Genomic DNA, 15,010 nt, shown 5'->3' with positions numbered 1-15,010 from the left:
GATATGTTACACATACACGAAGTATAACTTGTTCTAATCAGGATCCCATTTTTGTGGTTGGACATGATGTGGAGTTTCCCTGGTCGTGTGTTCATATATGAGCATGGGAAAGTTCTGTCCCATTCACTCCACTGTCTTTCCTGTTCCCATCCCCCTCCCTTCCCTTCTTTCCCCTTTGTCTGATCCAGTGAACTTCTATTCTCTCCTATCCCTTTATTTTGTTAGCATCTGCATATCAGAGAGAACATTTGGCCTTTGATTATTTTTTTTGGGGGGGTGGTTTATTTCACTTAGCATGATAGTCTCCAATTCCAACCATTTACTACCGAATGTCATCATTTCATTCTTCTTTATGGCTGAGCAATGTTCTATTGTGTATATAGACCACATTTTCTTTATCCATTCATCTGTTGAAGGACACCTAGGCTGGTTCTATAACTTGGCTATTGTGAATTGAGCTGCTATAAACATTGATGAGGCTGTGTTACTGTAATACTCATAGAATCTTAACAGGTATCAGCAATTAGACATTAGATCCATCATACAGATGACCTCGCTGAATCTCACAGAGGTCAAATGGTTGGCCAAGGTCATCCATGCAGTCAGGAAAGAGCCAGGATATAAACAAAAAGCTGTCTAACTCCTATCAGAGGCTTACTGCTTGAAAGTAAGATATTTATAAAAGAAAAGAAAAAAAGAAGAAGAGATGATATCATCTTGATATTTTTAAAATGTTAGGCAAACCACCGTTTTTGCAGGGCTGACTGACAGTGGGTGCATTCGGTTAAAATGCGTGATGGTAAACAACTTAATTTTCAAAATGGATAAAGGAAGTGAACCAACACTTCACCAAAGAAGATAGATATAAGGATGGTAAATAAGTATATGTAACCATGCTTCCCACTATAATTACTGGGAAAATTGAATTAAACTCATAATAAAACATCACCGCATTATTAGAAAGACTAAGAAAAAATTGTTTTTAATTTGACAATATGGATATGTATCACTGATCTGAAATGCTTGGGAGAAGAATTCTTTCAAGTTTCAGAGTCCTTTGGATTTTAAAATATTTCCATAGACTACATAGACCCACTAAGCATTCCTCACCTGAAAATCCAAAATCTGAAATGTTCTCAAATTCCTACAGGATGCTCAAAAAATTTCAGATCTGGGAGCATTTTGGATATCAGATTTTCAGATGCAAAACCTATACCACATGCTAGAGAAGATACAAAACAACAGGAACTCTTACTCTATAAGCTGGTGGTTCAGATGCAAAACAGTACAGGCACTTTGGAGGAGTGTGACAGCTTCTCACAACACTGAACACATACTTACACCAGCAGCCCAGAGATCTCACTCCCAGGCATTTATCCAAGCAAATGGATAACTGGTGATGGGATAAACATGTGGTGTTTATCCATAAAATTGATAAATTTTATCCATAAAAATGGAATACTACACAGCAGTGCAAAAGAACTAATGATGGATTTCCCTTAACTCCAGTTCATGAAGTGCAAGATGCTAAATTTAAAAACTTTGTATTAAATGATTCCATTTATATGGCATTTGGGAAGAGGCAAAATCATCAGTAACAGAAAACAGATGTGGTTGCCTGGGAGCCAGGCAAAGGGGGTTGCCCAAGAAGGGGCAAGAAGAAGGAATTTTTAGAGTGATTATTCTTCTGTGTTTCTTTATTGAAGTTGTAGTTCCATGACTGTAGACAACTGCCAAAACTCAGAGCACCGCATCCCCCAAGCAAGTGGCTCTTATTGCAAATAAATTTTAGAAGTGAATGAAACTCACTTGTAAAAATTGTGAATTTAACACCAGAAATTAAACACCTCACAAAGCGACACAGAAATACTTCAGATTTACCTAGATGAAAGCCATCCCAAACTAAAGTAAGTTTTCTTACAGACAAAATGCTGGAGCATACATATTTTCAAACTGGCAATGAATAAATAGACTTCTTTTTTTTTTTTTTCAACACCTTCTTGCTGGCTGAGAAGCAGGAAAGGCTCACTCCAAAACCTTCATTCTGTGTTCTGGGAAACAGACACAATGAAAGGAAGTGTCTCTGGTAGGAGATGCAGGTTTCCCCTCCATCCCTAAGAGGTCCCCAAAACTAACTTGGAGAATGGGCATCTCTGCAGAGGGGAGAGTTGCCTTAAGAATCACCTGATCCTCCGGAGGCTGAGCCAGGAGGATCACAAGTTCAAGGCCAGCCTCGGCAACTTAGCGAGGCCCTAAGCAACTCAGGGAGACCCCATCTCTAAATAAAATATAAAAAGGGCTGGGGATGGGGGCTCAGGGGTTGAGCACCCCTGGGTTCAATCTTTGGAATGAAAAAAAGAAAAAGAATAACCTGGTCAAGTGCCCTTGGAAGTCTATCCTAATCTGTTGGGGAGCGGGGGAGGTATGCTTGGCTGTCAAGGTCAAGGTCAAAGTCCTTTTAGTGTCTTCTGACACTCCCCACTAAGACAGTGCTGGGCTCAAAACCTGCTTTTGGCCACCTCTGGAATCTTAGCCACACCTGCCCCCCACTCTTCTGCATTCCCCTGGACAGCCCAAAGACACTAGGCAGCCTCGCTCCATCAGCAAGTGATCCTACAAACCCTCCTGCAAGCCCGGAAGCAGCCCCGCGTCCCTGAGCTGGGAGAATGATTTCTTCGCAGCACACCTTGGGTTCTCTCTCCCCAGCTCTAGAGCCTCTCCCTTCCCCTTCCTTAGAGGGCTGCTTTCCAGAACAGCTCCAGAGCCCTGGCCCATCTGCCTAAGCAAAGACTCGCTGAAAACCCATATTACAAGCCATTCAAAGCCTGGAGTGGAAATTGATGCTTTCAACTCTCCTAAAGGATGAAAAGGGGGAGCTGCCAGAATCTCCCTCCTTTCCCAAGTCTGATTTCAATGCAAGACAGCAGCATGTTCCAGGAGAGGATAACCCCCGACCCAGGGTGAAGGCTTCCTCCCTAACCCTGACCCCCATCAAGGCAGAGCCATGTGCCGCCGTAAAAGGCAGGTCTGGTGGGGAGGGATGAAGGACCAAAAGAAGAAACAAAAATGCAATTTTCAGAAATCAACACTGTCTGGAGTAAAGATGAGAAAGGAATCTCCACCTGTGAAACGCACATTAAAGCACATTAAAGCCAAGCATTGCTGAGGCCCTTCAGCGAGTGTCAGATCACGCCATTCCCCCTGGACAAGACAAAGGAAGGTCTCACCACCGGAATCCTGAAGGGCGCCATTCAAGGGCCATCTCCATCTCTACGCCATTGAAGCATCTGTACAATGAGAGGGTTTGGGCACAAATAAAATCTCAGAAATTCTCTTGCAATATGTTCCTCGGTAGCTCTAGGCAATGGGAAAGGATTTGGGACAAGGGATTACCTTTCTTCTTCCACTCAAGTTCCCAGAGGGTAGGAATTGCTAATCATTGCACCCTTGGGACCTAGCAGAGTGCCTGGCATACACATTGTGCTCAATTCACCTCTGATGGTGCCTAGCATGGAAGTGCACATCCTTAATCCCAGCGGTTTAGGAGACTGAGGCAGGAGGATCACTAGTTCAAAACCAGCCTCAGCAATTTAGCAAGGTCCAAAATGACTTAGCTCAGTGAGACCCTGTCTCTAAATAAAATATAAAAAAGGGCTGGGGATGTGGTTAAGCACCTCTGGGCTCAATCCCTGGTGAGCGCATGCGCGCACACACACACACAAACACACACACACACACAAAAGGTCTTTGATAGTATAGTCAGGTTAAGTTTCCCTCCCTGCATTCTTGACTCAGGTTCTGTAACTTAGTTAATGTAATACACCAAGGTTGTGATTTCATGGTAGACCCTGGAAGGTGCACGCAAAGTACAAGATGCTGAACTGATCCGTAAATGACAGGCAGGGAAATAAGAAATCTTGACTGAAAAGAGAAAGATCCAGACAGCAACGAGTTTCCGTGGAGGCTGTGGGAGAGGTGGGAGCAGGGGTGGATGGGTATCAGGAACAGCTTCCTCAAGCCCGTGAGGCTGAGCCCTGAGTGGTCCAGGAAGACCAAAGACGACAGGTATGGGATTTGTTTCCAGAATATGCTATTAGGCTGGGCAGCAGAATGAGGTGCCTCTCTGCTTTTATGGATTAACAAGAAACTGTGCAAAACGGTCCAAATTGAAATGCATCATTTTTGAACACCCACTTAAGCCTGTGCCAAGCCCACCCACCCCTCGCTCTGCTGGGCACCTCCTCTTAGGGTGTCCCTGGTGACCCACCTGGAACTGTGCAAGTCTTCTTGGCCCCCTGACCCTGCCTTTCCCTTTCCATTACTACATCCTCTGAATTCTTCTCCTGAATCATTCTTAGGTCCGTGTCAGGCCTTCTCCACCACAGCTTGGGCTGTCAATTGGGCCACGGCTTCCTTCTTAGTCTCCCTAAATTAATTTCATTCCTTGAAGAGCAAGTGTTAACATCCTTTCTTTAAAGAGCCAGAAAGATAGTAAATAGATTTTATGGGGGGGAGGAGGGTACCAGGGATTGAACTCAGGAGCACTTAACCATGGAGCCACATGCCCAGCCCCTTTTTTATATTTTATTTAGGGACAGGGTCTCACTGAGTTGCTTAGGGCCTCGCTAAGTTGCTGAGGCCAATTTTGAACTCAGGATCCTCCTGCCTCAGCCTCTAAGTATTCACCTGGAAATGCATGTGTCTCCTTAAAAATCCACCAGCGGTGTCTCTTCTGTCATGAGATCACCCTTGACCTGAATTCCAGACAAAGTCAGGCCAGTCTTTCTGTGACCCAAACCCCTTTATGTGTTTGTTTCATAGTCCATGCAGAGGTGGACCCTGTTTGGCCTTGGCTGTGTCTCCCACCACCACCACCACCACCACCACTGCAGGCCCCTCTGTGAGGGCAAAGGCTGTGTTCTGAACATCTTTGTATCTTCAGGACCTAGCAAAACATCCAGCTCATAGCAGGGTCCTCATAATGGCTTCATTAATTAGTTTTTTTTTTTAAAATCATTCAAGTTCCAGGTTGGTGTTCATTAGATAACTTTAAAGAAATCAGAATTCGCTGGGCGTGATGGTAACATGGCTGCAATTCCCAACTCGGGAGGCTGAGGCAGGAGGACCACAAGGTTGAGACCAGCCTGGGCAACTGAGTGAGGCCCTGTCTCAAAATAAAAATATTTTTAAAAAGGTCTAGGCCTGTAGTTCAGTGGCAGACTGTCCCTGGGCTCAATCCTCAGTACAGAAAAAAAAAAAAAAGAAGAAGAAAGAGAAATGTGGCTCCACCCGGTGCTCTAAATGCCTTGGTTCTGCCAACTGTTTTAATTCAACGCTTGCTATTAAAACTTGTCCAAGTGTCGGAGTGAACTGTTCTTTCTAAGGATGATAATTCAAAATTTCCCTTTTTGAAGGAGGGACTTTAAAAGTGCTCCTTAGCCATCTCCCCATTACTCTTTAATCAGCCGCCTGCACACTGCTGAATATGTTCTGTTCTCTTGCAGAGAGTGAAGTCCTCAGGCAATCAGTTCATCCTACTAAACATGACCTGTGTCACCACTGTGCCCACCATAGCCAAACGTTCACAGAGCAGGGCAAACGCTTCCCTTTTCCAAAACCTGAGTAAAGCCTCTGGGGCTGCGGACCTAAGAGTTCCAAGTAAAGACCATCAACAAACAAAGGACAATAATAATGAAACTGCACGATTTTGAAAAAGTGGTGATATCCCATTGTTCCAGAAAATGCATGTTCTCGCATGCACCAATGCACATGTAGAATACACAATTCCTTTGGTACACTGATCTGGAAGTATTTCTTTCTTTCTTTTTTTCTCAGTACTGGGGATGGAACTCGGGGGCACTCGACCACGGAGCCCCATCCCCAGCCCTGTTTTATCTTTTATTTACAGACAGGGTCTCACTGAGTTGCTCAGGGCCTCACTAAGTAGTTGAGGCTGGCTTTGAACTTGTGATCTTCCTGCCTCAGCCTCCTGAGCTGCTGGGATTACAGAACTTTTCTTCCCTAACAATGTGCCTGGCTGGCGGTATTTCCAAATGAGCACAACGTAAGTATTTCTAGTCCTCAAAGGTCTAGTCTCCTGAAATCAGTGATGCTACTTTAGGAGTTTGAACTACAGAAAGCTTCTCATGGGGGCACAGTGCTAGGGACCTTTCAACATGGAGTCCCACATTCAAACACTAGGCAACCATAGGCAAAATCTTGGAACAGCCACATTTCTAAAGCCACCGCCTTCCTGACAGCCTACTTCTGTGTCTAGAGGACTTTTATAATTCAATAAGCCCCAATTGAAACTCCTGATCCTCCACCAAAAGATGACCCCAGTCAGCTGCCCCCACTCAGTTCAGGTTAAAAAACAAAAACAGACTAAATGCAAAACAATCGTCATCCACTGTTTGGGTGTAAAAACTACCCCTCACTCAGCCATCAGACAATGCTTTGGAGTGTACTTGCAAAATATATCTGACTAGTCGTGTTCTGGTCCGGACACCACCGTCTCATACCGGGAGGACGAAGGCAGCTTCCTGGATCTGTTATCTGCTTCTTCCAGGCAACCTCCACACGCTGTATACAGCGGGACTTTTCAAAGTTAATTGCAAGGTTGCCCTTCCTCTGATGGGAACTTGCAATGGCTCTGAGGAGTGTGGTTATGGTCTAAATGCCTCACATACTTGTCTCTTCTCCCTTAGGTACAGAAGTCTGCCACAGTTCTATCCTCTCTCTATTCCAGACGCTCTGCTTTTGGTGTTTCTTGGAAAACACGGGTACCATTTGCACCCCAGGGCATTTGCACTGGATAAGCTTCCACCAAGAGACACCTGTGGTTCCTTCCCTCATTCATTCAACTTCCTGTTCCAATGTTACTGTTCCCAGTGAGATCTACCCTAACAATGCTATATGTCATGGCTTGGATGTGAGGTGTCCCCCAAAAGCTCACCTGTCAGACAATGCCAGAAGGTTCAGAGGAGAGATGATTGGGTTGTGAGAGCCTTAACCCAACCAGTGAATGAACCCCTGATGGGATTAACTGGGTGGTGACTGGAGGCAGGTGGGTGTGGCTGGAGGAGGGGGCATTGGGGGCGTGGCTTTGGGGTCTCTATTTGTCTCTGGAGAGTGGAGTCTCTCTGCTTCCTGATCACCATGTGAGCTGCTTCCCTCCACCACACTCTTCCTCCATGATGTCCTGCCTCCCCTCGAGGCCCCAGGGATGGAGCCTGCTGTCTGTGGACTGAGACCTCTGAAACTGTGAGCCCTCAGATAAACTTTTCTTCCCTAACAATGTTCTGGTCAAATATTTTAGTCAGAGCAGCAAAAAAGCTGCCTAGAACACTCTATAAAACTTCTATATGCCCCATTTCTATACCCCTGATTCCCCTTTTCTTTTCTGCCCCCCACATTTCCCTTCCCTCCTCTAATACACTAAATAACTCATGTATCACATTTACTCCTTACTGCTCATCTCTCCTGAACAGAACATACACCCTACCAGGGTGTCTTCTTCCCTGTTGGTTAAGCATGTATCCTAAGCACCAGAAACAGTTTCTAGCACATAAAGGTTGCTAAATAAACATCTGCTGCATGAATAAATCTTAGAGCTAAATCAGCCAGCCTCAAACCTCACAATCTAATAAATGTAGATTTGGGTTATTATTAGAAAAAAGGAAGTAGGCATCCACACGCTGATGTGGAAAGGTGCCCAGATGCAATGATGGTAAGAAAAACCTTGCTGAACTAGTGTGCACGAATAGCTACTTTTTATTACTGAAAAAGTAAAAATAACCCAAAAATCTCACTGTCAGGATCACGGTTAAATAAATGGTTAAATAAACCGGAACATCTTACCCCCAAACTTTATGATACCAGGTGCTTATTACCAAGAATTAGGTAGGAATATTTGCTTTATTAAGCTGTCAATCACAGTCAAGAACAGTGGAGCCCGCCTCTAATTCCACTGTTTGGCAGGAGGATCATGAGTTCAAAGCTAGCCTCAGCAACTTAGGGAGGCCCTAAGCAACTCAGGGAGACCCTGTCTCTAAATAAAATATTTTAAAAAGGGGGCTGGGGATGTAGCTCAGTTGTTAAGCCAGTGGGTTCGATCCCCAGTACCAAAAAAAAAAAGTCCATCTCACGAGGAGAAAGAAGAGGACTTCCTAATTCAATAGGATTGTACAGTGTGATGCCATTTTCTTTGAACAAAAAAAAAGAAGACTTTTTTTTGTAAGCAATCACACCAACTTCCATTTGCCAACAGTTAATTTTTAGGAACAAACTTGTCACAGCCGGAAGATTTCATTTTAACTAATCCTTTGTACCTTAACTCCCTATTTCCTGGTCTCATTAGGACTCAATTAACATGGGTGCCCATGCAAGCTCCCCAGGGCAGGAGGATTCTGTTTTGTTCCCTGTGCTATTATAACCCCAATGTCAGCCAAGTGTCTGGCACACAGTAGGACTCAAACACTTATGAAATAAGTCATTCCCAATAGAATATCACTACCATGTGAAGATTGAAGCCATGAGCTAAGGGATCCAAAAAGCCAGGAAGATAAATGGTGTGGGCTTCCCTCAACTGCTGTGTGAAACCCCATAAACGGGAGCTAAAGGTTTACAGACTTTTGGCTTCACCTGCTGGTCTCTATTATAATCATGTATTTTTTAAGCAATTGTCTTTGGCATTGTGCCATAAGAAATTAGAAAATCATGGCACTTACTATCTTTGGGGCAAGTTATTTTATACACTTATTGTCAAATCTGTAGATTCCCACTGATCTGATCTTTACTGCAGAAAAGAAATACACCCTGTGTGATAATTTGGATCTAAGGCCTGCTGGAGGGTGAGAGGTACAGGGAAGGGAGGGTCTCAATCAGGAGGGTGGTATCAATTAAACAGCGAGCCAAAAGCGAAATGCTGTTTTGTTTCACACAGAGTACAGGATAAACTACCTGCTTTGCAGAAAAGAATGCATATCATTGAATACAACCAAACCCATATTTCCTTTTAATATTGCTGAAATGATTTTTCACAGAGTTGTACTTTTGTTTTCCTTTGGTAATAGCCTACAGCACTCTGGCAAACAGTTCAAGAAACTGCAAAAAACGACTGCTCATGCACTCATGTGAGTTTTTAATTGAGCATCTATGATGTGCTAAGAATTGTACTTAGTACAGGAACCCTCTTCAAACAAAGGGTTATGCTTCAAAGAATGGAGGTGAATGTATTCCCGTTTGCTCTGTCCCTTCAGATGCCACAGAACAAACATCAAAACTTTTTGAAATCTTTCCATTCAAGAGCTTTCAATGCACTGAATCCTTCTCAAGTCCAAGATTTCCCCTTTCCTTTCATGCTTAAGATCTTCTCAAACATGTTCGTAAGAGTTAGGTTACATTTTCCCATTGTGTTTTCTATGACTGAATCTGACAGCCTCCTGAAACTTTAAGGACATCCACCTTTTTGGAAGAAAGAATAAAAATGCACAATTGCAGCTTAAGGATTGTATTAGGAGAAACCAACCCACCAACAAGCCGGGGTCTCTGGAGGGTACTGGCTCATCCATTCACTAGACTCCAGCAGAGAGAGTTAGTGTCATCTGGATCAGTCAGGACCCACTTGTCAACACCATAGCAGGCTACCCAGAGGCAAGGCTAAGGCATCATGTTCCTAGTTGTGGGATCCCCAGATTTATCCTGCAGATGTGCTGGAGGCCAACAATAGCAGAAACTTAACAACAAGACCTGGGCATGGGGAAGAGGCGATCTTTCCAGTGAAGTTCAAGTTAACATTTCAAAAGCCTCAGAGCCACCAAGAGGTGACCAGCTGTCACCTGCAGAATCAGCAGAGTTCTGGCAGTAGTGGGTGGCCTTGATGCCATTTCTTCCCACCAGACTTCTCAAAAAAAAAAAAAAAAAATCCTCTGACAGTTTTTCTGGTGCCAGAGGGTGTCAGTATGACTGCGAGGGATGTGCTTACATTCAAATATTTAGGGTCTGGTTACCAACAGAAGAAATATTTAAAAAAAAAAAAAAAAGGAGAAAAATAAACACGCTGAGAACAGGGTGATTTCCAAAGGAACAGGATTCTGCCAGAGTAATTATGTTGCAAAGAAAAATCAAATATATTGCGGGGGGGAGGGGGTCTGGATGGGGGAGGGGTTGGATGTAGCTTTTTTTCCCCTAGTACTAGTAGGTCTTTGTTACTTTTCACTTTAAAAATCCTTTTGACCTTGAGTTACAGATGTCTCCCAAGTTCTGTTCCTCACATCAAGTCTAATCATCCAAGAGCAGTAAAACACACAGCTCCATAATACTTATTGGAATCCCTGAATGGGCGATCTCAGCTGACGGTCCATCACCTGCTTTATATGATGCTGCACAGGGAAACTACAATTCAATGTTCAAAGAACTGGTGTCCAGTCATCGTGGTGCGTGGCTTCCTTGAGAGTATGGAGATCTCATTCTTCCTCTCTGCTATTCCCAGGCATCTGCCCAAAGTGAATGGGAAATGCAGGGAGAGAAGGAGGTGTCCCCGCACAAGCCACTGCTAGGTGCGTCTTACATGACTTGGGTGGTGCCCTCAGTCAGCTCCTTGGTACACAGTTTCTGGTCCTATACATAAGAAGGTACCATCTCTAATTGTAGATCACAACAACAGTCCTGGGGATTTAAGAAACAGGGTGATTCAAGGAAGCTCCTTTCTATTCATGAAATCCACAAGAAACTATTAAGTGCATGCTTTTAAAGAACTTGGGCTCAAAGCACTGGTGGCTTCAGGGGAAAACAGGGAGGGCCACAAATTACCCCTTCTAGCCATGGATAACTGAAGAGGTAGTAAGACTCAGGTGTCCCCTGGGGGAGCTTCCATAAGGAACACAACTGCCCAAGAAGGACTAGCAAACAAGTAAGCCTCCCATCTACAGGCTCTAACAGATGAAAGGACCATAATTTCCCCCTGAAAAGAATAACAGACCGATTCCACATCTCTCTAGTACAAACACAACAAAACCACACACCAGGCACGTTTCGAAAACACTGCTATAGAAACACAGGTTGGAATTCGCAGCCTAAGAAACTGCCACCAGGAACCTGCATTCTTTAAGTCAATAATAGGGTAGGAAGGGCTGGGTGTGCTGGGGACCAAGGAGAGCGCACCGGCAGGAATCCCTTACCTGGCCTCACCTCCCTTCCCCAAAGCCAAAAGAAGAAAGGTGTTCAAGGCAAAGGCAGACTGCTTCTGTTTGCTCAACTGAGAAATGGAGGAGTCACATCCCTGTTGATGCCATTAATCTGCTAAGGCTTTCAACAGCACTCAAATTCATTGGCAAGTGATGAGCTGCGCCTGAGGAACAGGGCAAGTTCAATCACGAAAAGAATCCGAAACGCAGAGCCAGTCAACACGGGCCGCCAAAGTTATTGTCAAACACCCATTTGCAGAAGGGATTTGCCTCACAGATGATCAAAGGTAAGCTTTTCTCCACTCAGAAATTCAATTTTTCAACAGAACCTCCAAAGAGTATGTTATTCTAAGGATTATAACAGACACATATAGACTTTATATGTATCATTTATACATACCCCTAGTTAAATGTTTCCAATGGAAAAAGAACCCAGGCCCTCCTCCTGCAGAGACTTCCAATTTTTTATCTGAACCTCTAATATGTCCGAACCTTTTGAAAGCATCCAATAGGTCCTACTTAGGAGTAGTAGTAAAACAAGCAAGGAAACAACACCCAGCAAGGATTATTTGCCAGCAGATCCTCCGGAGTAGTCTTCTAAATGATTCTCAATGATAGGGCCCTGGGCAGGGGACATGATAGAAAGGGTGTGGGGGTGGAGGGGGGGTGGAAGAACATTCCTAATCCTTACAAATAAGCTACACATACCCTCAAACAATTTAGTTCAAGCACCAATCCACTCCCTTTGTGCTGGAGGCAAAGTCTGTGTACCAACACTGTGGACAAGACAGCTTTCAGAGCTTCTCTGTCACCACCACCCCCCCACCCCCGGGCCCCAGGTCAGTTAGACTTGGGGAAAGGAAACAAGATAGATATACCCCTCCTGGCTCTTTCAATATCTCCCAACCCCCTGGGCTTGGCCCATCCATCCACTTGCAGGAACCAGAGAGGGAGAATAGCCTTTCAACTCCCAAGCACTCAGCAAACCATGGGGGGGCGGCTTTCTCAATTTCCTGATGCCCACAGACAAGCACATCTTACCTAGATAAGACTGGGCTCTGATAAACCCATGTGAATATCCAGGAAGCAAACTTAAAAAGCCTTCTGCCTGTGCATTCTTCCTTTGTAAAAAAAAAAAAAAAATGGCCAAAGCGGGGTGGAGGGAAGTCAGTTCTTCCTTTCCTTATTTTCCCGGGAGCTTGCAAAACCCTCCAAAGTGCAAAGGCATTTTGCTCGCTGCGCCCGCGCGCGCGGGGAGAGGCGAGGCGGCGACTCTCTCCCTCTCCCTCGCCACCATCCCCGGGGCCTGGGCGGCCCCGGAACAATACAGCTACATTTACCAACACCTGCAGGAGCCTATTAATATGCACGGGGCCCGTATTGATTTCCCCCCCCTCCCCTCCCTGGCCCTCCACACTGAGCAGGCTTTCATCTCCTCCTTTACCATCCATCAGGAACTCATTTCGCCGGCCCCCTCCCCCGCCCACCCCCAGCCTCCATTCAGCCGAGCCCCTCTCCTCTCTCTCTCTCTCTCTCTCCTCAAGCCCAGGCTGACGGGAACACTTTGGAATGCACTTCATTAAAATGTAGCTGCCCGATTCCAACCTGCAATGCGGAGGAGGCGATCCAAAGCGCACGCCACACTTCCTCCAGCATCCCCTTCAAAAGCCCCATTGTTCGCCAGGCATCTGCTCCAGAGCCCGGCCTCTGCCTACCCACTGACCCCTGTTTTTTTTTTTTTTTTTTCTTCCCCTTTTCCCTGTCCCCCTCCCCCTCCCCCCCTGCCCAGCCCCACGGGCCTGCCCCGGTGAATTAAAACGCAGCCGCAGCCATCTGGCCCTCCCAAGCTGGCCCGGTTTCTCCCCGCCCCTCCTCCCTGGTCCACACACACACACACACACACACACACACACACACACGCCACCCACGGCATCTTCACCTCCATGGACGTTCCCACAACCCGAGCGCAAACCTCCGGCGGCCACCGCCTGCCCGGTCCCCAGGCTTCCTCCAACAGCGGCGCAGCGAGCGGATCCCGAGGTGGGCAGGAGGGGCGGCCCGGCGCGGGTGGCCAGGGGGAGACCGCGGACCACTGGTACTTGCCTGCGAACCCCAGCCAATCGCCAAGATTAATCCTTCCCTTTGTGCGCCTGGAAGAGCCTCCCACCACCACCACCACCACCACCACGCTGGTCCTCGGCTCCGCAGCGGCTGGAAGGAGAGGCGGGGGGTGGGGTGGGGGAGTGGGATCCGAACCCCCTTTCCTAAGCAGCGAGCTGGAGGTGGTAGGGGGGCGCCTCGGCCACCTGACCCCCAGAGCGGTTTTTCCAGGGCACGGGAGCTGGCAGCAGGAGCAGCTGATGGTTCGAAAGAAGGGAGAGAAGATGCCCAAGCTGGCGCCTTTTATATTACTGGCGACATTTCTAACACATGACAACAATTTCCATCTGTATTTAAGCCGGGAGTGTGAAAAAAGAGCATTACATCACAGAGCCCCGGTTCCTAGAGGCTGCCGGATATCTAGGCCAGGGGGGATTAAGGCTGCACCTGCGAAGGGGGCGGAGACACAGCGGAGCCCCCCCCCCCACGCCCCCCTCCCCCCTGCAGGCATGTCAGGTCCCTATCAACAGCTGGGTCCTGGGGCAGTCCCTGGCAAAAGAAAGGCGGGAAATCGGGTTGCCCCACGTGTGACCCACTGGAGGCTTGGTGGATGGGTGGAGGTTTAGGGCCAGGGAAGGTGGGTAGATCTCTCCAGGAGGGGTACAGCCCCCGACTCCTCTGAATCCACGTCCCTTCTGATAGGGCTGATTTCTGTCCTTCTCCTCTTCACCAACTTTGGACAGAATTTCACAGATGATAACTCTTCTGTTTGAAAAAATTGTTTTCCTTGGAGTTAGAGATGATGGAGAGAGACGCTTAGGATGTAAATTTTCAGAATCTACTTTCAAGGAAAGCACAGGGGTAGAATCCGGTTCTGAATGAAGCAGTTCTTTCCTGCTTATCTCTGTTATTCAACCCACTCTTTGAAAGAATGTGGAAGAGCCTTGGGGGTGTTTTCTGGGGCCTGGTTTGGGCAAAGCATCCTCCCCCCTCCCCCTCCATAAAGGAGAAACTTCACTGAGAGACTTCTGGGCTTGGGAAATCATTTTTCTCTGTTAGCAAATGGTCGGTCATTGGCAACTGTCAAAGCTACTCCTGGTCCCAAGACTGAGATGACCCACAGACCATCAAAGGAAGGACTGTGCCCACCCTGCCTCCTCACACCCCACACATCCTCCAAGAACTCATTACTACAGACAGGAGACCAAGGGGTTGGGAGATGTCCTGAGATGAAAGTAGGAAAAGAGGGGAAAAAAAGCAAGAGAGATTTCTCCTCCTGGGGCCTGGGGGTCAGGGTGCTGCAGAATCTACATTACCCATAGATAGAAGGGCAGGTTTCAGGCAGGGGGCAAAGGAGTCTTAAGGATGAGGGGAGACAAGGTCAGAGGATGTCAGGCCACTCAGGTAACTGTAACAGAGTTTTCCCTCCAATGCACCATCAGGGGATTTCACAGCAGAAGAAAAAACAAAATATGCTATCCTGTCAACAGCTACTGTCACCATGTGGAAGGACTACGTTTCCGCCTCCTCCTCCTCCTCCTCCTCCTCCTCCTCCTTCTTCTTCTTCTTTTAAAGTGTGAATGGACACAATATTTTTATTTTATTTATTTATTTTTGTGTGGTGCTGAGGATGGAACCCAGTGGCTCACGGGTGCTAGGTAAGCGCTCTACCACTGAGCCCCCAGCCCCAGCCCCAAGGATTGCATTTCTTACCCTTCCCCACT

General features: G+C 46.5%; 1 protein-coding gene across 19 annotated transcripts in view; it reads right to left on the bottom strand.

Moving 5' to 3' along the window:
- Magi1 (membrane associated guanylate kinase, WW and PDZ domain containing 1) overlaps positions 1-15,010 on the bottom strand; it is a 619,206-nt gene that overhangs the window by 211,135 nt on the left and 393,061 nt on the right. Inside the window, exon 1 of one of the 19 annotated variants that reach the window (XM_058582076.1) lies at positions 13,126-13,271. The exons of the other annotated variants lie outside the window; for them this stretch is intronic. The gene's annotated coding sequence lies outside the window, so the exon portion shown is untranslated. Of the gene's footprint in view, positions 1-13,125; positions 13,272-15,010 lie in introns of those variants that run through there. 19 annotated transcript variants of the gene reach the window in all.

The sequence above is a fragment of the Marmota monax genome, unplaced genomic scaffold (genome assembly GCF_021218885.2).
Source record: "Marmota monax isolate L192 unplaced genomic scaffold, Marmota_monax_Labrador192_F-V1.1 WCK01_AAM20220418_F8-fsc00042, whole genome shotgun sequence".
In the NCBI taxonomy this organism is placed as follows: Eukaryota; Metazoa; Chordata; class Mammalia; order Rodentia; family Sciuridae; genus Marmota; species Marmota monax.
Note: the sequence above shows the minus strand (reverse complement) of the source record. Positions and strands in the feature narration are given on the sequence as shown.